The 25,543-nt window shown below is 43.0% G+C and overlaps 1 protein-coding gene across 1 annotated transcript in view; it reads right to left on the reverse strand.

Moving 5' to 3' along the window:
* The window catches only part of LOC311111021 (DNA nucleotidylexotransferase-like), a gene marked incomplete at both ends in the record, with an annotated part of 151,731 nt that overhangs the window by 61,696 nt on the left and 64,492 nt on the right, over positions 1-25,543 (reverse strand). The window lies entirely within an intron of this gene.

Consider the following 25,543-nt stretch of genomic DNA (forward strand, 5'->3'; position numbering starts at 1 on the left):
CCGAAGGGAGCTAGCCTGGCGGGACACCATGTTGTCCTTCACGCAACTGGTGGACATGGCCATCTGCTTGGTCAACCTGCTGGCGGCCAGAGAACATCCTGGAGGGGGTCTGCCCGTTCCAACCCCAACCGACTCGGATCACGAGCTGATGGAGCTGGGTGGAGGACGACAGCGCCAGTGTCACTCTGGTGGCACGAGAGGACATATCACCGCCCAATGTCATCACCGTTCTTTTGGGTCTGGAGGCAGCAGGCAGGGCACTCTCGCATCATCCCAGGTATCGAACACCCACACTCGTTCAGAGTCCTCTGCTGCACACTGTACCCTACCCATCCACTTTCCTGATCACATTGTAGTTCCCCAGTGTAAGGCGCTTGTAGATTCAGGCGCAGCTGGGAACTTTATGGACAGGGCATTCTCACACAGTTTAGGCATTTCATTGGTTCCCCTATCCATTCCACTCCCCATCAGAGCACTTGACAGTCGACCATTAGGGAAGTTACAGCACCAGTCACTATAGTTACCCACGAGACTCATCGCGAGCAAGTCACTTTTTTATTATTATTGAGTCTCCTGCTTTCCCTGTGGTATTAGGTATTCCTTGGTTAGCACTCCACAACCCCACCTTCTCATGGCCGCAGAGGGTTCTCACGGGGTGGTCGCGAGTGTCAGGGTAGGTGTCTCGGTGTTTCCATTGGTGCAACCACGGTGGAAAGTCCAGACAGTACCTCCACCATGCGCATCCCCCTAAGAATACCTTTATTTGGCGCACGTGTTTTCCAAAACGTAGGCGACCAAGTTACCACCTCATTGGGCGGGGGATTGCGTGATAAACCTCCGGGTAGACGCTGTGCCTCCCAGGAGTCATGTGTATCCCCTGTCACAGGCAACACCGAGGCCCGACTGTTGGAAAATTACCTTTATGCCAAGGCAGAAAAGTGTCTGTCTGTTTTTCCAACAGTCCGTCTCCTTCCTCGGATACCGCATTACCACCTCATGTGTGGAGATGGAGGGAGATCACATTTCAGCCGTGTGTAATTGGCCGACTCCAACCACGGTTAAGGAGGTGCAGCGCTTTATTGGCTTTGCCAAGTACTATCGGAGGTTTATCCGGGGCTTTGGCAAGATCGCAGCTCCCATTACATCTCTGTTGAAGGGTGGGCCGTCCCGGCTCTGCTAGTCTGCTGAGGCTGACAGGGCCTTCAGTAACCTGAGGGGTCTGTTCACCTCAGCCTCGGTACTGGCACACCCCGATCCATCACTACCGTTCGTAGTGGAGGTGGATGCGTCCAAGGTAGGGATAGGTGCTGTCCTATCTCAACGCTTGGCACGCCACCCAAGTTCCGCCCCTGTACCTTCTTCTCCAAGAAGCTCAGCCCGGCGGAGCAGAACTACGACGTTGGTGATCGGGTGCTTTTGGCTGTTGTCCGAGCCCTGACCGTGTGGAGGCACTGGCTCGAAGGGGAAAAACACCCTTTCCTCGTCTGGACGGACCACCGTAACCTGGAGTCCATCCAGGCAGCGAGGAGGCTGAATCCTCGCCCGGCCAGGTGGGCCCTATTCTTCACCCAGATTGATTTCACTCTATCATACATCCCGGGTACGAAGAACGTGAAGGCAGACGCACTGTCACGGCTGTATGACACAGAGAAGAGGCCCAGAGACAACACCCCCTTACTCCCGGCCTCCTGCATTGTGGCGCTGGTAGTATGGGTGATGGACGCGGATATAGAACAGGCGTTACACACAGAGCCATCTCCACCTCAGTGTCCAGCTGGGCTGCAGTACGTGCCTGCTCTTGTCCGTGACCGTCTGATCTACTGGGCACACACATCACTGACATGTTGTAGGCTAAATGCAAACACTAAAGTGACAGTGTGAAATATTAATTTGTCCTACAAATCCTTTATTGTCGCTGACCAGTTATTGTGTTTTGTATCTCCTTTGGTCACCCAGGTATCGGTCGTACAGTGCGCTGCCTGACCAGAAAGTACTGGTGGCGTACCTTGGCTAAGGACTTGAGGGTGTATGTCTCCTCCTGCTCGGTGTGCGCCCAGAGTAAGGCACCTAGGCACCTCCCAGCGGATAAGTTACAGCTGCTCACGTCCACCTCCAACGCACCGTGCGGCGTCAGAAGGCCAACGCTGACCGCCACCACAGTGAGGCCCCGGTCTTCATACCGGGTGATCGGGTCTGGCTCTCGACCCGGAATCTGCCCCTCCGCCTGCCCTGCCGGATGCTGAGCCCACGGTTTGTGGGGCCGTTCAAAGTCAACAAGGTTATCTATAGGTTATTACTCCCCCAAGATTATCGTATTAACCCCTCATTTCACCACTCTAAATTCCAAGCATCTGCCTCTAACCCTAGGAAGCTATTTGCCACCTTCTCCTCCCTGCTGAATCCTCCTCCCTCTCTGTGGATGACTTCGTCAACCATTTTGAAAAGAAGGTTGACGACATCCGATCCTCCTTTGTTAAGTCAAATGACACTGCTGGTCCTGCTCACACTGCCCTACGCTATGCTTTGACTTCTTTCTCCCCTCTCTCTCCAGATAAAATCTTGCGACTTGTGACGGCCGGCCGCCCAACAACCTGCCCGCTTTACCCTATCCCCTCCTCTCTTCTCCAGACCATCTCCGGTGACCTTCTCCCTTACCTCACCTCGCTCATCAACTCATCCTTGACCGCTGACTATGTCCCTTCTATCTTCAAGAGAGCGAGAGTTGCACCCCTTCTCATAAAACCAACACTCGATCCCTCTGATGTCAACAACTACAGACCAGTATCCCTTCTTTCTTTTCTCTCCAAAACTATTGAGCGTGCTGTCTTTAGCCACCTCTCTTGCTATCTCTCTCAGAATGACCTTCTTGATCCAAACCAGTCAGGTTTCAAGACTGGTCATTCAACTGAGACTGCTCTTCTCTGTGTCACGGAGGCTCTCCGCACTGCTAAAGCTAACTCTCTCTCCTCTGCTCTTGTCCTTCTAGACCTGTCTGCTGCCTTTGATACTGTGAACAATCAGATCCTCCTCTCCACCCTCTCCGAGCTGGGCATCTCTGGCGCGGCTCACTCTTGGATTGCGTCCTACCTGACCGGTCGCTCCTACCAAGTGGCGTGGCGAGAAGCTGTCTCCGCACCACGTGCTCTCACCACTGGTGTCCCCCAGGGCTCAGTTCTAGGCCCTCTCCTATTCTCGCTATTGCTACGCAGATGACACACAACTAATCTTCTCCTTTCCCCCTTCTGATAACCAGGTGGCGAATCGCATCTCTGCATGTCTGGCAGACATATCAGTATGGATGACGGATCACCACCTCAAGCTGAACCTTGGCAAGACGGAGCTGCTCTTCCTCCCGGGGAAGGACTGCCCGTTCCATGATCTCGCCATCACGGTTGACAACTCCGTTGTGTCCTCCTCCCAGAGTGCGATGAGCCTTGGCGTTCTCCGCTAACATCAAGGCGGTGACCCGATCCTGTAGGTTCATGCTCTACAACATTCGGAGAGTACGACCCTGCCTTACACAGGAAGCGGCACAGGTCCTAATCCAGGCACTTGTCATCTCCCGTCTGGATTACTGCAACTCGCTGTTGGCTGGGCTCCCTGCCTGTGCCATTAAACCCCTACAACTCATCCAGAATGCCGCAGCCCGTCTGGTGTTCAACCTTCCCAAGTTCTCTCACGTCACCCCGCTCCTCCGCACACTACACTGGCTTCCAGTTGAAGCTCGCATCTGCTACAAGACCATGGTGCTTGCCCATGGAGCTGTGAGGGGAACGGCACCTCCGTACCTTCAGGCTCTGATCAGTCCCTACACCCAAACGAGGGCATTGCATTCATCCACCTCTGGCCTGCTGGCTCCCCTACCTCTGCTGAAGCACAGTTCCCGCTCAGCCCAGTCAAAACTGTTCGCTGCTCTGGTACCCCAATGGTGGAACAAGCTCCTTCACGACGCCAGGACAGCGGAGTCACTCACCACCTTCCGGAGACATTTGAAACCCCACCTCTTTAAGGAACACCTGGGATAGGATAAGTAATCCTTCTACCCCCCCCCCCCCCCCCCCCCAAAAAAAAAAGAATAAATATATATATATATATATATATATATTGTAAAGTGGTTATCCCACTGGCTATAAGGTGAATGCACCAATTTGTAAGTCGCTCTGGATAAGAGCGTCTGCTAAATGACGCAAATGTAAATGTAAATGTGTCTCTCCTCAGGCCGGTGGTGGCTGGTCCACTCCAGGAGTCTGAGGTGCGGGATGTCCCTCCGCCTCCTCTGGACATCGAGGGGGCCCCGGCGTACTCCGTCCGTTCCACGTCCTCCTAGCAGTCCCCGAGGCCAGTGTCGGCGCGCTGCTGGAGCTGCGCGTCAAGGGGGGGGGGGGGGTACTGTCACGACTTCCTCCGAAGCTGCCTCCTCTCCTTGTTCGGGTAGGCTTCGGCGTCCGTCGTCACTGGCCTTCTAGCCACTTCCGCATCTCATCTCATCATTCCATTTGTTTTGTCTTGTCTATTACACACACCTGGTTCATATCCCCTCATTAGTATGTGTATAACTGTTCCCTCTGCCCCCTTGTCCTTGTGGGTGATTGTTTAATGTGAGGAGAGAGTAGCTCGGTTGAGCTACGTGTATTTTGAATTTCTGGGGTATATTTTTCCTGTGTGCCTTTTTTGTTCCAGTGCGCCCGTTTTGCGCACTGGACTGTTTGACGCTATATAGCGTAACTCTGTATTCCGGAATAAAGTCTGTATTCTGTGATTTACCCTCCTGCGCCTGACTCCTTCAAATCACCATCACAATTATTGCACACAAAGTGAGTCCATTAAACTTTTATGTGACTTGTTAAGCACATTTTTACTCCTGAACTTATTTTAGCTTGCCATAACAAATGGGTTGAATACTTATTAACTTAAGACATTTCAGCTTTTCATTTATTATTAATTTGTAAATATTTCTAAAAACATAATTCCACTTTGACATTATGGGGTATTGTGTGTAGGCCAATCTCAATTTAATCCATTTTAAATTCAGGCTGTAACACAACAAAATGTGGAAAAGTAAACATTGCGAAAAAACTGAAACTTTTTGTCTACAAATGAGAGATGCATACTCGGTCTCGACCTTTCAAGTCTTTACTGAAGACTGCGAAGGTGAATCGCAAGGCACTGGGGTGACGAACCGCACTTGCTGTCTCTGCCTGGCCGGCTCCCATTTCTCGACTGGGATTATCTGCCTCTGACCCTATTACGGGGGAGTCACTGGCTTGCTAGGAGGGGTGCGACATGCCAGGCTTTTTCACTATACTCGACTTGAGTGGGTTGAGTCACTTACGTGATCTTTCTGTCTGGTTTTGCACCCCCTCCGGCTCGTGCGGTGGAGGAGATCTTCGTGGGCTATTCTTAGTCTTGCATCAGGGTAGTAAGTTGTTGGTCTGTTGATTTCCCTTCAGTGTTGTGGGGGCTGTGCTTTGGCAGTATCTATGCTGCAATAGTCTTTATATCGGGAAGCTAGGGTCAGTCTGTCCTATCAGGTGAAAGTATCCTGTTTTATCTGGTGTTCTGTGTAAACTTAAGTATGCTCCCTCTAATTCTCCCATCTCTCTCTCTCTCTCTCTCTCTCTCACTCTCTCTCTCCTCCCAGAGAACCTGAGCCCTAGGACCATGCCTCAGAACTACCTGGCCTGATGACTCCTGGCTGTCCCCGTCCCCAGTCCATCTGTATAATCACTTTGTGACATCTGCTGATGTAAAAAGGGCTTTATAAATAAATACATTTGATTGATTGAATACTTATTTTTATTCAAAAATAAACATGAACTTCCTGGTGACCAACTGCCATTAAGTTACTGGAAAATGCACAGTAAACTCTTAACAGTGCAGCTCTTGATTTTTACGAGCTCTAACAAAGATTGTAGAACTGGGAGTAGACAAATGAGGTGCTCAACCTTTATCAGTATAATGATAAAACCACTTAAACTAAACACTTCCACTAATGGTTGGCACAAATTCAACATATTTTAGACCATGCTTGCAAATATGCTAATGAGTGCAGTAATGATTGTACCTTATATTTAATATATTGGGTAGAAAAAGGTCCCAATATATTAGATTTTGCGCACATGTACCTGTAAAGATACCAACCCATACCACGTGAGTACCTAACAGTGTGTGCCATAAGCGCATCTGAAGTATCCTATAAGTATAACTGTAGAGCCTGTCATTGGTTCTACCTGGAACCAGAGGGTTCTTCATGAGAGAGTTCTAAATGGAACCCCATAGGGACAAATGACAGAAACTCTATTGGTTGTAATATTTTTTACAAATCTCTGTTATACACACAGATCTGGTGGTGTACAGGAAATTCAGGTCACTGGCAACCGAGAGGTTGTGAGTTCAAATCCCAAGTGAGGTTCACTCCCAAGTGATCAGAATACTGCAGGATACTGTCCCTTACAGCAAAAATACCTTAATCCAACTCTAAAAATACAATTATTTTTGTATATTTACCATATTTTCACTGCAACCAGTACCCAGGATTTTTTTTACAGTGTAATAAAAAACCCTCTGGGGCCTCCCGAGTGGCACAGCGGTCTAAGGCACTGCACTAGAGGCGTCACTACAGACCCGGGTTCGATCCCAGGCTGTGTCGCAGCCGGCCGCGACCGGGAGACCAATGAGGCGGCGCACAATTGGCCCAGTGATGTCCTTGTCCCATCGCGCTCTAGCGACTCCTTGTGGCGGTCCGGGCGCATGCACGCCGACTTGTGTCGCCAGTTGTAAAGTGTTTCCTCCGACACATTGGTGAGGCTGGCTTCCGGGTTAAGTGAGCAGTGCGGCTTTGCGGGGGTCATGTTTCGGAGGACGCATGGCTCTCAACCCGTCTGTACGGGAGTTGCAGCGATGGGACAAGACTGTAACTACCAATTGGGGAGAAAAAAGGGGTAAAAAGTACCCCCAAAAATATAAAACCCTCTGGTTCTAACAATGTAATGAATAACCATACAAAGGGTTATTCAAAAAAACTAAATAAAAAGCTTCTCCACAGCCATAAAAAGGGTTCCCCTACATGGACAAAATGAAGAACCCTTTTTTGGTTCTAACTAGCCTCTCTTTTGAGAGTATACAGGTATAACTCATAATTCATGTGACACTAAGGAATATGCTATTTTATCTCACCTGACCTGCCCTCCTCTACTCACCTCTCTACCTTTCTCCTCCACTCTCCAAAGTTGGCAGTCATTGGTGTTCCATATAACAACTTTGAACTCTTGCTAAGAAAAAGTTCCTATTCTAGGTTGCTCTTTCACATAAACTACTCAAAAGCGACTGAGAACGCTAAACCTCTCTCAACCCTAAAATAAGTGGGAATATGACCTAATGGAAGCTCAAGAACTATCGCTTTCAATCCATGTCACACAAAATGCTACTTCCTCTCCCCTGCCTTGCACTGCCCTCTCTCCTCTACTCGTCTCTCATCTCTATGTTTCTCCTCCACTTTTCCAAATTGGCAGCCATGGATGTTTCAAGTTTCAAGTTGTATTAGTCGTATGTACAGGATACACACGGTATACACCGTCCAACGAAATGCTTACTTCCAAGGGGCCAGGGTTCCAGTCTAGAAGCACGGTTTCGACTGCTCCTACAGTCTTGCTTTGGTACTGCAGCTTAATTGATGCCCGGCCCAGAAAGACACTTTCCATAAAGGACCACATAGAGAAGTCAGATTTTAAAAAGAAAATTCATCACTTACATCCAAAGATATTAACATTTTATATTCATCCAATGTCTGCCATGTTTTTGGTTGACGTGATGACGTCTTCGCAGCTCACGCTGCTCCCTGTGCGCAGAGTGCTAGTGCGCATGTGATGTTGGACCCGGATATAGACGGTCCATGAATCAGCGTATGCAAACGTGAGTAGACTACCTTGAAAACAACAGTCGGACATCTTGGAATCAGTCTCCAGTTCTTTATACCTCAGTGGTTTGTTCTCAACAATGCAACAACAATAAAAACGAATGAAAGACAAGAATATGAACATAAACTAAATGGCTCAGTAGAATAGAATAAACATTTTAGCATACAGTAAGTATAATACAGGAACGCACAATTTATAGTCCAATATTTACATTGTGCAGTATTTAGCAATAATAATAAGAGTCTGGTAGCAGCTGTTGTGGTGAGTGTGTAGCATGATTGTATATATACATTATGCGTGTGTGTGTGTTTGTGTGTGTGTGTGTGTGTGTGAGTGTGTGTGTGTGTGTGTGCGTGCAGAGAGTCAGTGCAGGTGATCAGTGCAGTTCAGGTGTTCAGCAGTCTGACGGCTTGTAGATAGAAAAAGTATCTGAGCCTGTTGGTATCAGACCTCATGCTCCGATGCCGTCTGCCCAACAGTAAGGGAGTGAACAGCTCGTGGCTGGGGTGTGTGGGGTCCTTGATAATGCTGTGGGCCTTCAGGCACCGTTTCGAGTAGATGTCCTGGATGGGTGGGAGCACGGTCCCAGTGATGTACTGGGCCGTCTTCACCACCCACTGGAGGGTCTTGCATCGTGGACGGAGCAATTTCCATACCAGGGTGTGATGCAACCGGTCAGGATGCTCTCGATGGTGCAGCATTTGGAGAGGACCCGGGGTGGCATGCCACATTTTTTCAGCCACCTTAAGAAGTAAAGACGCTGTTGCACCCTCTTGACAAGAGTGGTGGTGTTGTTTGTCCATGTTAAGTCCTCAGTGATATGGAAGCTGAGGAACTTAAAACTGCTGACTCTCTCTACTGCAGTCCCATAAATGTGGATCCGAGCATGTTCCCTCCTCTGCTTCCTGAAGTCAACAATCAATTCCTGTTTTGCTAACGTTGAGGGAGTGGTTGTTGTCCTGGCACCATATTGCCAGTTAATTTACCTCCTCCCTATAGGCTGACTTGTTGTTGTCGATTATCAGGCCTACAACCATGGTGTCGTCAGCAAACTTGATGATAGAGTTGGTATTGTGCAAAGCCACGCATTCATGGGTGAACAGGGAGTACAGCAGAGGGCTGAGAACATACCTTTGGGGGGCCCCTGTGTTAAGAGTAAGTGTGGAGGAGGTGTTGTTGCCGAACCTCACAGTCTGTGGTCTGCCCGTCAGGAAGTCCAGGATCCAGTTGCAGAGCTTGGTGTCGAGCTAGGCGGGAACCATAGTGTTGAATGCTGAACTGTAGTCAATGAACAGCATTCTCACATAGGTGTTCCTCTTGTCCAGATGTGTTATGGCCATGTGAATAGCGATGGAAATGGCCTTTTCTGTGGCTCTATTGTAGCAGTAGGCAAATTGGAGTGGGTCCAGTGTGCCTGGCATGCTGGCCTTGATGTGAGCCATGACCAGCCTCTCGAAGCACTTGATGATGACCGGGGTGAGTGCGACGGGGCGATAGTCATTTGGGCATGTCACCTTGTTTTTCTTGGGCACTGGAACGATTGTGGTCTCCTTGAAGCAGGTAGGTACTACATCCTGGGACAGGGACAGGTTGAAAATGTCTGAGAAGATGCCCACCAGTTGGTCAGCACAAATTCTGATGACACAGCCAGGGATGCCATCTGGGCCTGCAGCTTTGTGAGTAGTCACTCTTTTGAGAGTTTTCCTCAAGTCAGCCTCGGAGAGCAAAAGCACCTGGTCGTCCGGAGCAGCAAGATTCTTCCTGTTGTTGTTTCATATAAGAACTTTGGGTAACACTTCATTTTAAGGGGTCCTTATTACAGTGTAATTACATATGTAAGTACACTGTAACAAGTATTGTAATTCGTTGTAATATTTCATATTTACACTGTAATAACAACATATAACTGATTGTAATTGCAGTCTAATTACAGGGGTGTAACAACTAATGCTTGTTACCATGCTTGTTAAAAATGTTAAAGTTTCCGATAGCATCCCAACACACCATATTTCAGCCTGCACAAACCATGTGATAAGGGGTAGCAAATAGAAAATCGACCACCTCATTGACACAACTCCGCAATAAAGATCTGGTGTCTGATGCCCAGGCCCAATGGCAAAAACAGGTTTGCAAACGGTTCACCTCCAAAAATATTTTAAATTTTTAAATAATTTAACAGTGCATTTGAGTCTATTACTTTAACCATAAATTAACATTTTTTAGACACATTTAAGGCCATAGGGTATTTTTTACCCTTAATTATATCACAATCAACTTTTACCAGATGAATGTAGACACAATTATAGCACTTTTTTGTATTACAATTGTTCTGAAATGTCATTAAAATATGCAAATGATGTGACATCTCATTAAATATGCACATATTTGCATATCGTGCAAATACATTTTTCTGGACACTGGATGAAGTCACCCTAAATATTTTTGTTTCATTTTGTTAAGACAATCCAGGACTGGACTTTCATATTTTTAACTGTAAAATACTAAAGATATGTACGTAAAATACATTTTGTGTGAACTTTTCCAAAGAAAATGTTATCAAGAATAAAATAATTACAACATATCAACAATTCCCTTTGGGAAAGTATCAAGAATATATTTAAGGATAATCACACAACATTTGGTGAAAGCAGATGCTTCTGCAGCAAAGAAAAATGAGTTAGTGTGTAGGAAGAGTCTGACTTCGGGAAATGACATTTAAAGACAAGTACACTCAATTTAGACTGCCTAATGCCTATTTAGACACAATCACCATCTCTTCAAAGAGAGTTTCAAAAAATTGTCCAGTTTTTAACATTCTCTATGAAATGGGCTTTTGAATTATGTGTAATTTAATGTATTGAGCTTTGAAAATATTGATGTAGGTACATTTTTAAGTGGTTAAAATTCGTTAAAATGTTGATGATAAACCTAAAGGAGACATTTTTATGTTCGCTTTTTGGAAATACTAATGTTAATGGACCAAAATACCAACCAATCTCAAAATTGATAGGCAAATGCAAAAATGTCATTTCAGCCTGTGGTGCCTGACCTTAATAAACAGTTATGGTTAAAAGTGTGAGATAGTCATTAGCGTTTGCCAAATTGTTAGCCTATTAAGCTTGGTTGAATAATGGTTTATAAATTCACTTAAAATGGTCCTAAGACAAACTCTTATTCCATCATGTAATTTTGCAAGGTTTTCACTGTTGAGGAACATTCTCACTTTTGGATGGGATGCATTGGTTATATTATTTACAGTTGAAGTCGGAAGTTTACATATACCTTAGCCAAATACATTTAAACTCAGTTTTTCACAATTCCTGACATTTAATCCTAGTAAAAATTCCCTGTCTTAGGTCAGTTAGGATCACCACTTTATTTTAAGAATGTGAAATGTCAGAATAATAGTAGAGAGAATTATTTATATCATACTTTATTTATTTCATCACATTCCCAGTGGGTCAGAAGTTTACATACACTCAATTAGGATTTGGTAGCATTGCCTTTAAATTGTTTAACTTGGGTCAAACGTTTTGGGTAGCCTTCCACAAGCTTCCCACAATAAGTTGGGTGAATTTTGGCCCATTCCTCCTGGCAGAGCTGGTGTAACTGAGTCAGGTTTGTAGGCCTCCTTGCTCGCACATGCTTTTTCAGTTCTGCCCTCAAATGTTCTATAGGATTGAGGTCAGGGCTTTGTGATGGCCACTCCAATACCTTGACTTTGTTGTCCTTAAGCCATTTTGCCACAACTTTGGAAGTGTGCTTGGGGTCATTGTCCATTTGGAAGACCCATTTGCGACCAAGCTTTAACTTCCTGACTGATGTGTTGAGATGTTGCTTCAATGTATCCATATAATTTTCCTTCCTCATGATGCCATCTATTTTGTGAAGTGCACCAGTCCCTCCTGCAGCAAAGCACCCCACAGCATGATGCTGCCACCCCCGTGCTTCATGGTTGGGATAGTGTTCTTCGGCTTGCAAGGCACCCCCTTTTTTCTCCAAACATAACGATGGTCATTATGGCCAAACAGTTCTATTTTTGTTTCATCAGACCAGAGGACATTTCTCCAATAAGTACGATCTTTGTCCCTATGTGCAGTTGCAAACCGTAGTCTGGCTTTTTTTATGGCGGTTTTGGAGCAGTGTCTTCTTCCTTGCTGAGCAGCCTTTCAGGTTATGTAGATATAGGACTCGTTTTATTGTGCATATAGATACTTTTGTACCTGTTTCCTCCACCATCTTCACAAGGTCCTTTGCTGTTGTTCTGGGATTGATTTGCACTTTTCGCACCAAAGTACGTTCATCTCTAGGAGACAGAACGCATCTCCTTCCTGAGCGGTATGACGGCTGCATGGTCCCATGGTGTTTATACTTGCGTACTATTGTTTGTACAGATGAACATAGTACCTTCAGGTGTTTGGAAATTACTCCCAAGGATGAACCAGACTTGTGGAGGTATACAATATTTTTTCTGAGGTCTTGGCTGATTTCTTTTGATTTCCCCATGATGTCAAGCAAATAGGCACAGAGTTTGAAGGTAGGCCTTGAAATACATCCACATGTACTCCTCCAATTGACTCAAATAATGTCAATTAGCCTATCAGAAGCTTCTAAAGCCGTGACATCATTTTCTGGAATTTTCCAAGCTGTTTAAAGGCACAGTCAACTTAGTGTATGTAAACTTCTGACCCACTGGAATTGTGATACAATAAATTATAAGTGAAATAATCTTACTACTTGTGTCATGCACAAAGTAGATGTCCTAACCGACTTGCCAAAACTATAGTTTGTTAACAAGACATTTGTGGAGTGGTTGAAAAACAAGTTTTAATGACTCCAACCTAAGTGTATGTAAACTTCCGACTTCAACTGTATTTATCCCAGGAATTAAGGCATCATGTTAAGATCTGCCCATCTGCGCAACACGCTCAAAATAATGACGACCTCAAACGTGCCCACGTGTTGTGCAATAAACGGAATCAAGAAGAAGGACAGTGTGCAAAATCCAGATATGAAATATTGACGTGAAAGAAATAAAGTGTTGCAGGTCAAAAACATAAACATAGGAGAGAGAAAGTATGTTTTCCATGCAATTTGTTTTGATTTTTTGCTTTTTTAATCTAATTAATCAAATTATGAATCTAACAATAAAAACCCTTATTATTTTTTAAGAAATGTAAGGTATTTTTACATGTTGAAATAAAGTTACGAAAATAGACACTTATTTTTTGTTTGTAGGTATTTCCACTTGGTAATGAGTAATAAGTAATTATATATAACTTGCTCATCTCTAACTATAAAGTTACACTTTAAATAGCTAAATCCTGTGTAACAACTAGCGACAAACTTGTACTTATGATGATATTACAGATATGTACTCTGTGGTGTATTAGTGTGTTCATATTCTCACTTGGATGGCGCTTTCAGAGGCCGACGATTAGATTGTCAGAATGTGTAACGTAATTTGTATGTACACAATAATTACAAGTAAGTACACCTCAAGATACACTTCATTTTAACTAGCTAAACCCTGTGTAACACCTAGTAATTACATTGTACTTATGCAGATATTACATGTGCTCTGTGGTGTACTAGTGTGTTTATTTTCTCACTTGAATGGTGCTTCTGGAATAAGGCTCAGCTTGTCAGAATGGGTAATGTACTACATAGGTACACATTAATTACAAGTAAGTACCCCTCAAGATACTTCATTTTAACTAGTTTATACAGATGTTGCATGTACTCTGTGATATACTGATGTGTTTATCCTCCCACTTGGACAGCGCTTCCGGAAGCCTTAAAACCACCATCTGTGTTTGAATGGACACACCACCATGATAGTCCTAACTCTATCCCACCTCTTTCTCTATCCCATCTCTAACCCAACCATTCAATGAATGTCACTTCCTGTTGGACGCAGAATGAGGGAGAGCTTGGTTTGTTGTTTTGGAAAGTTTGTTGTTTTGAAAGTGTATTGAAACGTTTCTTAGTAGCCAGCTAACTTTTGAGTTTGGATCCCACGACGCAGTTGGCATCAGTTGCTGGGACTGCTACTCTCTGTCCAGTGATCTTGCTGACCAAGGCCGGGTCTGAGGAGCTATTTGGCATAGCAGCTATCCTAGCTGCTAGCTAGCTGCCTATCAAGCTAGCAGGGTTTTCTTGAGGGCTTGAACGCAGCCCGCGACGCGGTTTGCCATTGTGGCCGGGTTTGTGGCTGTCTAGATCCCTGCTCTTTGTTGTATTATTATTATTATTATTATGTTATTATTTATTATTATTATTATATTATTGTTGTTTCCAATCTTCCCTGTGACCTGCCCTGTCTGGAACTGTGAGGAGTAACAGCGTAACTTACGTTGCTACCATGACAAAGACCAAAGCTGGCGGGAGTACCGTTGAGGACAGTGGTGTCGCTCTATCACAGGTGAAGGATATTTTAAACAAATAAAAATAGTTCTACAAGCAGTTGTTACAACAACAACAAAATAGCTTCAAGTGTTTGTCCAAATGGTGGAGTCAACTAATAAAATAATAAACGACCTGACCAGAGAGATCCAGGACCTGAAAACAGTTTGCAGTTCTCCCAGGGTCAGCTCTATGAGTTCTGTAAGTCATTGAGAGAGGACATCAGATCAACATCTTTGTGGACGGAATTGCAGAATCTCCACATGAGACCTGGACGGAGTCCTCCCACAGAACCGGAAAACCAACCACCGGCCCAGGTGACAGGCCCAGGCCGATACTGGTCAAGTTCCTGAGGTTCAAGGTAGTTGTTCTGGAAAGAGCCAAGAACTTGAGAGGAACGTAAATCTTCCTCAACGAGGACAATCCTGAAGCTGTGCACCAGAAGAGGAAAGAACTTATCCCAGCCATAAAAGCTGCCAGAGCGCGTGGGGACATTGCTTACATCCGCTATGACAGGCTCATTGTAAAACACTCCCTCACAGAAGCCTGGAAGGGATGAGAGAGGCAAGCCTATGGGTTCGTAGCTTCAACCCCACAGCACACACACACTTACAAAACACCAATTGATTAATGGACTGCTGAATGTATATTTTTTTCTCTTGCTTTGCTTGTTCTTTTCCTTATTAAGCTACCCAGGAAAGGGCTGAAAATAGCCCATATTAATATATGTAGCCTTAGAAATAAGGTTCATGAAATCAATAAGTTGCTAACATCAGATAACATTCAAATATTATCCATTTCTGAGACTCACTTAGATAATTCATTTGATGATACAGCAGTAGCAATACAAGGATATAACATTTATAGAAGAGACAGAAGTGCTTATGGGGGAGGTGTTGCTGTATTTATTCAGAGCCATATCCCTGTAATGCTTTGAGAATATCTTATGTCAAGTGTTAATGAAGTGTTGTGGTTGCAGGTTCACTTGGCACTTGGCACACTTGGCACATTTCTTTTGGGGTGTTGCTATAGGCCACCAAGTGCTGACAGTCAGTATCTAAATAATATGTGTGAAATGCTTGATAGTGTATGTGATGTAAACAGAGAGGTCTACTTTCTTGGGGACCTGAATATTGACTGGTTTTTATCAAGCTGTCCGCTCAAGAGGAAGCTCATCACCGTAACCAGTGCCTGTGATCTGACTCAGGTTATTAATCAACCTACAAGGGTGTTTATAAACACTACAGGAACAACATCATCCACATGTATCGATCATATTTTTAATAATACTGTAGAAAGGTGTTCTAAAGCTGTATCTGTACCCATTGGATGCAGTGATCACAATATAGTGGCTATATCCAGGAAAGGCAAAGTTCCAAAAGTTGGGCATAAAATAGTATATAAGAGATCATACAAAAGATTTTGCTGTGACTCCTATGTGGATGATGTTCAAAATATGTGTTGGTCTGATGTGAATAATAAGGAGCATCCAGACTCTGCACTTGATGAATTTATGAAATTGCTTCTTTCAATTATTGATAAACATGCACCTGTTAAGAAACTGACTGTTACAACTGTTAAGGCTCTATGGATTGATGAGAAATTGAAAAACTGTATGGTTGAAAGAGATGGGTCAAAAGGAGTGTCTAATAAGTCTGGTTGCACATCTGACTGGCTGACTTACTGCAAATTGAGAAATTATGTGACTAAACTTAACAAAAAGAAGAAGAAACTGTATTATGAAGCCAAGATCAATGATATAAAGAATGATGGGAAAAAATGTTGGAGTATTTTAAAATAAATATTGGGCAGAAAGACTAATTCAACTCCATTTCATCAAATCAGGTGGCTTATTCATCACAAAACCTTTTAATGTTGCCAATTATTTTTATGATTACTTCATTGGTAAAGTGGGCAAACTTAGGCAGGAAATGCCAACAACGAAGAGTGAGCCATTGTATTCATGCATAAAAAAACGAATAATGAAAGAAAAGCATTGCAAGTTTGAATTTTGTAAAGTTTGTGTGGGAGAGGTGGGAAAATGATTGTTATCGATCAATAATGACAAACCTCCTGGCATTGACAACTTAGATGGAAAGTTACTGAGGATGGTAGCTGACTCTATAGCCACTCCTATATGTCATATCTTTAATCTGAGCCTAGAGGAAAGTACAGTGGGGAAAAAAAGTATTTAGTCAGCCACCAATTGTGCAAGTTCTCCCACTTAAAAAGATGAGAGAGGCCTGTAATTTTCATCATAGGTACACGTCAACTATGACAGACAAATTGAGGAAAAAAAATCCAGAAAATCCCATTGTAGGATTTTTAATGAATTTATTTGCAAATTATGGTGGAAAATAAGTATTTGGTCACCTACAAACAAGCAAGATTTCTGGCTCTCACAGACCTCTAACTTCTTCTTTCAGAGGCTCCTCTGTCCTCCACTCGTTACCTGTATTAATGGCACCTGTTTGAACTTGTTATCAGTATACAATACACCTGTCCACAACCTCAAACAGTCACACTCCAAACTTCACAATGGCCAAGACCAAAGAGCTGTCAAAGGACACCAAAAACAAAATTGTAGACCTGCACCAGGCTGGGAAGACTGAATCTGCAATAGGTAAGCAGCTTGGTTTGAAGAAATCAACTGTGGGAGCAATTATTAGGAAATGGAAGACATACAAGACCACTGATAATCTCCCTCGATCTGGGGCTCCACGCAAGATCTCACCCCGTGGGGTCAAAATGATCACAAGAACGGTGAGCAAAAATCCCAGAACCACACAGGGGGACCTAGTGAATGACCTGCAGAGAGCTGGGACCAAAGTAACAAAGCCAACCATCAGTAACACACTACGCCGCCAGGGACTCAAATCCTGCAGTGCGAGACGTGTCCCCCTGCTTAAGCCAGTACATGTCCAGGCCCGTCTGAAGTGCATTTGGATGATCCAGAAAAGGATTGGGAGAATGTCATATGGTCAGATGAAACCAAAATAGAACTTTTTGGTAAAAACTCAACTCGTCATGTTTGGAGGACAAAGAATGCTGAGTTGCATCCAAAGAACACCATACCTACTGTGAAGCATGGGGTTGGAAACATCATGCTTTGGGGCTGTTTTTCTGCAAAGGGACCAGGACGACTGATCCGTGTAAAGGAAATAATGAATGGGGCCATGTATCGTGAGATTTTGAGTGAAACCCTCCTTCCATCAGCAAGGGCATTGAAGATGAAACGTGGCTGGGTCTTTCAGCATGACAATGATCCCAAACACACCGCCCGGGCAACGAAGGAGTGGCTTCGTAAGAAGCATTTCAAGGTCCTGGAGTGGCCTAGCCAGTCTCCAGATCTCAACCCCATAGAAAATCTTTGGAGGGAGTTGAAAGTCTGTGTTGCCCAGCGACAGCCCCAAAACATCACTGCTCTAGAGGAGATCTGCATGGAGGAATGGGACAAAATACCAGCAACAGTGTGTGAAAACCTTGTGAAGACTTACAGAAAACGTTTGACCTGTGTCATTGCCAACAAAGGGTATATAACAAAGTATTGAGAAACTTTTGTTATTGACCAAATACTTATTTTCCACCATCATATGCCAATAAATTCATTAAAAATCCTACAATGTGATTTTCTGGAATTTTTTTTCTCATTTTGTCTGTCATAGTTGACGTGTACCTATGATGAAAATTACAGGCCTCTCTCATCTTTTTAAGTGGGAGAACTTGCACAATTGGTGGCTGACTAAATACTTTTTTTCCCCACTGTATTTGTCCTCAGGCCTGGAGGGAAGCCAAAGTAATTCAGCTACCCAAGAGTGGTAAAGCAGCCTTTACTGATTCTAACAGCAGACCCATCAGCTTGCCAGCTCTTAGCAAACTGTTGGGAGAAAAATGGTATTTGACCAAATACAATGCTATTTCTCTGTAAACAAATTAACAACAGACGTTCATCATGCTTATAGAGAAGAGCACACAACATGTACTGCACTGACACAAATGACTGATGATTGGTTGAAAGAAAATGATAAAAAGACGATTGTGGGAGCTGTACTGTTAGATTTCAGTGCAGCCTTTGATATTATTGAGCATAACCTGTTGTTGAAAAAACGTATGTGTTATGGCTTTTCAACCTCTACCATATAGTGGATTCAGAGCTATTTATCCAATAGAACTCAAAGGGTTTTCTTTAATGGAAGCTTCTCTAATGTCATACATGTAAAAGTGTGGTGTACCGCAGGGCAGCTCTCTAAGCCCTCTGCTCTTTTCAATTTCTACCAATGACCTGCCTCTGGCATTGAACGAAGCATGTGTGTCCATGTATGCTGATGATTCAACCATATACGCATCAGCAACCACAGCTAATGAAGTCACTGAACCCCTTAACAAAGAGTTGCAGCCTGTTTTGGAATGAGTGGCCAGTAATCAACTGGTCCTGAATATCTCTAAAACTAAGAGCATTGTATTTGGTACAAATAATTCCCTATGTTCTAGACCTCAGCTGAATCTGGTAATGAATGGTGTGGCTGTTGAACAAGTTGAGGAGACTACATGACTTGGTGTTACCTTAGATTGTAAACTGTCATGGTCAACAATATAGATTCAATGGTTGTAAAGATGGGGAGAGGTCTGTCCCTAATAAAGAGATGCTCTGCTTTTTTGACACCATACTCCAAAAAGCAAGTCCTGCTGGCAAGTCCTAGTTTTATCTTATCTTGATTATTGTCCAGTCGTGTTGTCGAGTGCTGCAAGGAAAGACCTAGTTAAGCTGCAGCTGGCCCAGAACCGAGCGGCACTTCTTGCTCCTCATTGTAATCAGAGGGCTGATATAAATACTATGCATGCTTGGCTCTCTTGGCTAAGAGGTGAGGAGACTGACTGCATCACTTCTTCTTTTTGTAAGAAACATTAAAATCCCAAATTGTTTGGATAGTCAACTTACACACAGCTCTGACACACACACTTACCTCAACAGAAATGCCACTAGGATTATTTTCACAGTCCCAAATACAAAACAAATTCAAGAAAGCGTACAGTATTATATAGAGCCATTATTGCATGGAATGTAGTTCTGTCCTTGAGCTGTTCTTGTCTATTAATGTTCTGTATTATGTCATGTATGTTTTGTGTTGACCCCAGGAAGAGTAGCTGCTGCCTTTGCAACAGCTAATGGGGATCCTAATAAAATACCAAAATACCGAAAATAAGGGCCAGGTTGTAGGATGGGTAATGTACTATATAAGTATACATTAATTACAAGTAAATACCCCTCAATATACACTTCATTTTAAGCAGCTACATCCTGTAGAACACCTTGTAATTATGTTGTACTTATGCTGATATTACATGTACTCTGTGGTGTACTAGTGGGTTTATCCTCTCACTAGGATGGCAAGGAGGTTCAGGTTGTCATAATGGGTAACTTACACATTAATTATACGTTGTTTGTTTTGTTGTTTAAATCTGGGATGACGCCCGTATGTAGATCCCAGTCAGTGAGGATGACCTATATCTGATCTGTTTTTGTAAACTCAACCAAGTTAACCCAGATGGTACACATTTTGGGGGCAAGTGCTAGCAACAACATTGAGTGGAGAGTGCTTACGGGTAGGTAATTAGAGCCCATTGAGCCTCCAACCTTTGTAATCTCAGACACCCATTGCATCTGTCCACAATAGATTACAATCTTGTGACAGAAGAAAGAAACTAAATACAAAATGTGCGAATTTAGTGGAAACTTGCCCATTTGTAACAAGCATGGTAACAAGCAATTACAGACTGCAATTACCATCAGTTACATGTTGTTATTACATTGCAACTATGAGTTATTATAATTAACTACAATACGTGTTAGTATAATTACACATGTATTTACACTGTAATAAGGACCTCTTAAAATGAAGTGTTACCGAACGTTATACTCTTGCTAAGAAAAAGTCCCTGTGCTAGGCTGCTCTCTCACAAAAACTACTCAAGAGCAACTGAGAAAGAGGGCGCGTAAATACAACCTAATAGCTCTCTGATACTCTACAATAAGTGGAAATATAACCTAATGGATGTTCAAGGACCCCTGCCCGGCCCTCCTCTCCTCAAATCTAATCTCTTCTCGCATCTCCTCAACTCGGCTGTCCTCTTCTCGCCTCACCTCACTTTCAAGTGACAATGTTGATTAGAATTTTTTTTCATTCGGCTATTACACCTGGAACCATATGGTCCATCTACTGGACACTCATGGACAATATGGACACATATATAAATAATCTGATGTTTAAAAAATAGTATAATGTAAAAACATTAAGATAATTCAAGTGTACATTCTCAAAGTTTCCATAGAATCCCCAAATTACCTGTTAAGTACCATCATTTAAAAAAATGCCTATAAGTCTATTGAGACACTTTGAAGTTGTTAATTTAAACTATTATTCCCCCAACAAGGTTGCACCATTTTGTATACATCAATAAGGTTATTAAATAATCAATTTCGCTGTTGACAGTGAAAACTGAATGGATCTTTATGGCTTTTCCCCACCAGTCTGACAAACACAGTTAATCCCAGCCTTCATCTTTCTGCTCCTACCTACGTCTACCCCCACACTGCAATTTTGACTCTCCTTCTCCTCTAAGATTAGGAAACTGTTCCATCTCAGCCAGTAATCCCACTGCACATCATCTTGATTTCGCTGGGATTTCACAACGGGAGATATTTGTTTGTCATTACAGCTTAGTAACTGGAAATCTCACCCGCTTCCAAAACACTTTTCTCTGAGTATAAACTGAATCTAATGAAACGTTATTATCCACTGTAGAACTGAAAATAAAATGGTTTATAAAGACTTCGCCAAGTCAATGGTAGAATCACAAAGGTAGGCTATGTCCTGTACAATACCAAATACAGTGCCTTCAGAAAGTATTCACACCCCTTGACTTTTTCAAAATGTTGTTGTATTATAGCCTGAATTTTAAATGGATTTTGTGTCACTGATCTACACACAATACCCCATAATGTCAAAGTGGAATTATATTTTTAGAAATGTTTACATATTTATAAAAAATGTAAAGCTGAAATGTCCTGCGTCAATAAGTATTCAACACTTTTGTTATGGCAAGCCTAAATAAGTTCAGGAGTAAAAATGTGCTTAACAAGTCACATAAAAAAGTTGCATGGATTCACTCTGTGACTACCCCATCTCTGTACCCCAAACATACAATTATCTGTAAGGTCTCTCAGTCAACAGTGAATTTCAAGCACAGATTCAACAACAAAGACCAGGGAGGTGTTCCAATGGTTCACAAAGAAGGGCACCTATTGGTAGATTGGTAAAAAAAAAAGCAGACATTGAATATTGTCAAGAGGCGACGTGTATGCGGTGAGTGAAGTCAAGCGCAGGACACAGAGATACTAGCAGATGTACTTTACTAATAGTAAAGAACATACAAAACAAAACCTCCTAACAGGGAGGAAAACAAATACACGTATACGACAAAACAGCAATACCGATACAGCCTAGACACAAAACAATAACACACAATACCAAACGAGAGACATGGGTAAATTTAGGGACTACAATCAAACATAATAGCGAACAGGTGTAACCACTCAAGACAGAACAAGACAAACACCAAAACATCGATCAGCAGTAGCTAGTACTCCGGGGACGACGATCGCCGAAGCCTGCCCGAGCAAGGAGGAGGAGCAGCCTCGGCAGAATCCGTGACAAATATACTTTAGGGCATGGCGCAGTTATTAATTACACTTTGGATGGTGTATCAATTCACCCAGTCACTACAAAGATACAGGCGCCCTTCCTAACTCAGTTGCTGGAGAGGAAGGAAACCACTGAGGGATTTCACCATGAGGCCAATGGTGATTTTAAAACAGTTACAGAGTTTAATGGCTGTGATAGGAGATAACTGAGGATTGATCAACAACAATGTAGTTACTGCACAATACTTACATAAATGACAGAGTGAAAAGAAGGAAGCCTGTACAGAATAAAAAATATTCCAAAACACGCATCCTGTTTGCAATAAGGCACTAAAATAATACTACAAAACATTTGTCAAAGAAACAAACTCTTTGTCCTGAATACAAAGCGTTATGTTTGGGGCAAATCCAACACAACACATCACTGAGTACCACTCTTCATATTTTCAAGCATGGCATCACATTATGGGTATGCTTGTCATAAGCAAGGGAGTTTTTTAGGACAAAAATAAACGGAATAGAGCTAAGCACAGGCAAAATCCTAGAGGAAAACTTCCAACGGACACTGGGAGACAAATTCACCTTTCAACAGACAATTACCTTAAATATACACAGGAGTTGCTTACCAAGACGACATTGAATGTTCCTGAATGGTCTAAGTATGGTTTTGACTTAAATCGGCTTGAAAGTCTATGCCAAGACTTGAAAATGGCTGTCTTGCAATGACCAACAACCAACTTGACAGAGCTTGAAGATTTTTAAAAAGAATAATGGGAAAATATTGTACAATCCAGGTGTGCAAAGCTCTTAGAGTCTTACCCAGAAAGACTCACAGCTGTGATCTCTGCCAAAGGTGATTCTAACTTGTATTGACACAGGGGGTTGAATACTTATCTAATCAAGATACATTTGTGTTTTATTTTATCACTAAAAAATATATAATTTTTCTTCCAATTTGACATTACAGAGTATTTTCTGTAGATCGTTGACAAAAAATTACAATTAAATCAATTTTAATCCCACTTTGTAACACAACAAAATGTGGAAACATTTATGGGGGGGATTACTTTCTGAAGGCACGGTAGTCACCTACTACCATCTCCTGAAGCAGAGTTTAGAGAAGACCACCTTGAAAGGACACTTTTATTTTATTGTACTCTTTCATGTACAGTGGGGAAAAAAGTATTTAGTCAGCCACCAATTGTGCAAGTTCTCCCACTTAAAAAGATGAGAGAGGCCTGTAATTTTCATCATAGGTACACGTCAACTATGACAGACAAATTGAGATTTTTTGTTCCAGAAAATCACATTGTAGGATTTTTAATGAATTTATTTGCAAATTATGGTGGAAAATAAGTATTTGGTCACCTACAAACAAGCAAGATTTCTGGCTCTCACAGACCTGTAACTTCTTCTTTAAGAGGCTCCTCTGTCCTCCACTCGTTACCTGTATTAATGGCACCTGTTTGAACTTGTTATCAGTATAAAAGACACCTGTCCACAACCTCAAACAGTCACACTCCAAACTCCACTATGGCCAAGACCAAAGAGCTGTCAAAGGACACCAGAAACAAAATTGTAGACCTGCACCAGGCTGGGAAGACTGAATCTGCAATAGGTAAGCAGCTTGGTTTGAAGAAATCAACTGTGGGAGCAATTATTAGGAAATGGAAGACATACAAGACCACTGATAATCTCCCTCGATCAGGGTCTCACGCAAGATCTCACCCCGTGGGGTCAAAATGATCACAAGAACGGTGAGCATAAATCCCAGAACCACACGGGGGGACCTAGTGAATGACCTGCAGAGAGCTGGGACCAAAGTAACAAAGCCTACCATCAGTAACACACTACGCCGCCAGGGACTCAAATCCTGCAGTGCCAGACGTGTCCCCCTGCTTAAGCCAGTACATGTCCAGGCCCCGTCTGAAGTTTGCTAGAGTGCATTTGGATGATCCAGAAGAGGATTGGGAGAATGTCATATGGTCAGATGAAACCAAAATAGAACCTTTTGGTAAAAACTCAACTCGTCGTGTTTGGAGGACAAAGAATGCTGAGTTGCATCCAAAGAAGCCATACCTACTGTGAAGCATGGGGGTGGAAACATCATGCTTTGGGGCTGTTTTTCTGCAAAGGGACCAGGACGACTGATCCGTGTAAAGGAAAGAATGAATGGGGCCATGTATCGTGAGATTTTGAGTGAAAACCTCCTTCCATCAGCAAGGGCATTGAAGATGAAACGTGGCTGGGTCTTCAGCATGACAATGAACCCAAACACACCGCCCGGGCAACGAAGGAGTGGCTTCGTAAGTATCATTTCAAGGTCCTGGAGTGGCCTAGCCAGTCTCCAGATCTCAACCCCATAGAAAATCTTTGGAGGGAGTTGAAAGTCCGTGTTGCCCAGCGACAGCCCCAAAACATCACTGCTCTAGAGGAGATCTGCATGGAGGAATGGGCCAAAATACCAGCAACAGTGTGTGAAAACCTTGTGAAGACTTACAGAAAACATTTGACCTGTGTCATTGCCAACAAAGGTTATATAACAAAGTATTGAGAAACTTTTGTTATTGACCAAATACTTATTTTCCACCATAATTTGCAAATAAATTCATAAAAAATCCTACAATGTGATTTTCTGGAAATTCTTTCCTCATTTTGTCTGTTATAGTTGACGTGTACCTATGATGAAAATTACAGGCCTCTCTCATCTTTTTAAGTGGGAGAACTTGCACAATTGGTGGCTGACTAAATACTTTTTTTCCCCACTGTATCTATGTTGTGACTAGGGTATAGCATTTCATTGTTGATTCATTCTTGCAAGAAAATAATAATTTCATTATTGCAAGCTATAGAAGCATGCTGGAGTCTGGTCAAGCGGTAGTGTCGCTGACTCTGGACCACATATTGCCCCATAGGCGCTGGTTCGATCCCCAGATCTGCCACTTTCCTCCCAGTCCCATCTGTCTCCACTTTTATTTATTTAATGTCTTAAACCCAAATGGCCACTTGCCAAAGACTTCCCACTCTGCCTAATCAACTTAAAAAGAGCACGTTTATCCCCCAGTCAGCTAAAACTAATTCCCAAACAAGGAAGTAGGGATAAAACATACTGTGAGATTTCACTCTGTTGCTGTGTTGCATCAAAGATGTGACAAACAAGTCATAATTCTCATATTGAAAGTCAGGGGATGTTTTGGGGTCTTTATGTTAATGAGGGCATTCTCTCCCAAGCTGATTGATGAGTGTCCCATGACAAGCTTGACCCTTTATAACTACAACTCATTGATTTGCATTATGAATCCCCCTTGGTAGGTTTTCATTGTGTTAGTTCACCTACGGTCTCAGCTTATCACTGTAAAGTACGAACTGTCTGGGGGTCTACTGCTACTTTTAGAGTATCGGATAAAGAACCTACTCTGGGACATTACCTTACAGAATGAGAGACTTGGGCCCGTAAAAGTGTATCAGATTAGAAGTGCTGATCTAGGATCAGGTCCTCCCTGATCATAGAATCGTATTC

The sequence above is a fragment of the Coregonus lavaretus genome, assembly GCF_964263955.1.
Source record: "Coregonus lavaretus genome assembly, chromosome: 36".
Classification (NCBI taxonomy): domain Eukaryota; kingdom Metazoa; phylum Chordata; class Actinopteri; order Salmoniformes; family Salmonidae; genus Coregonus; species Coregonus lavaretus.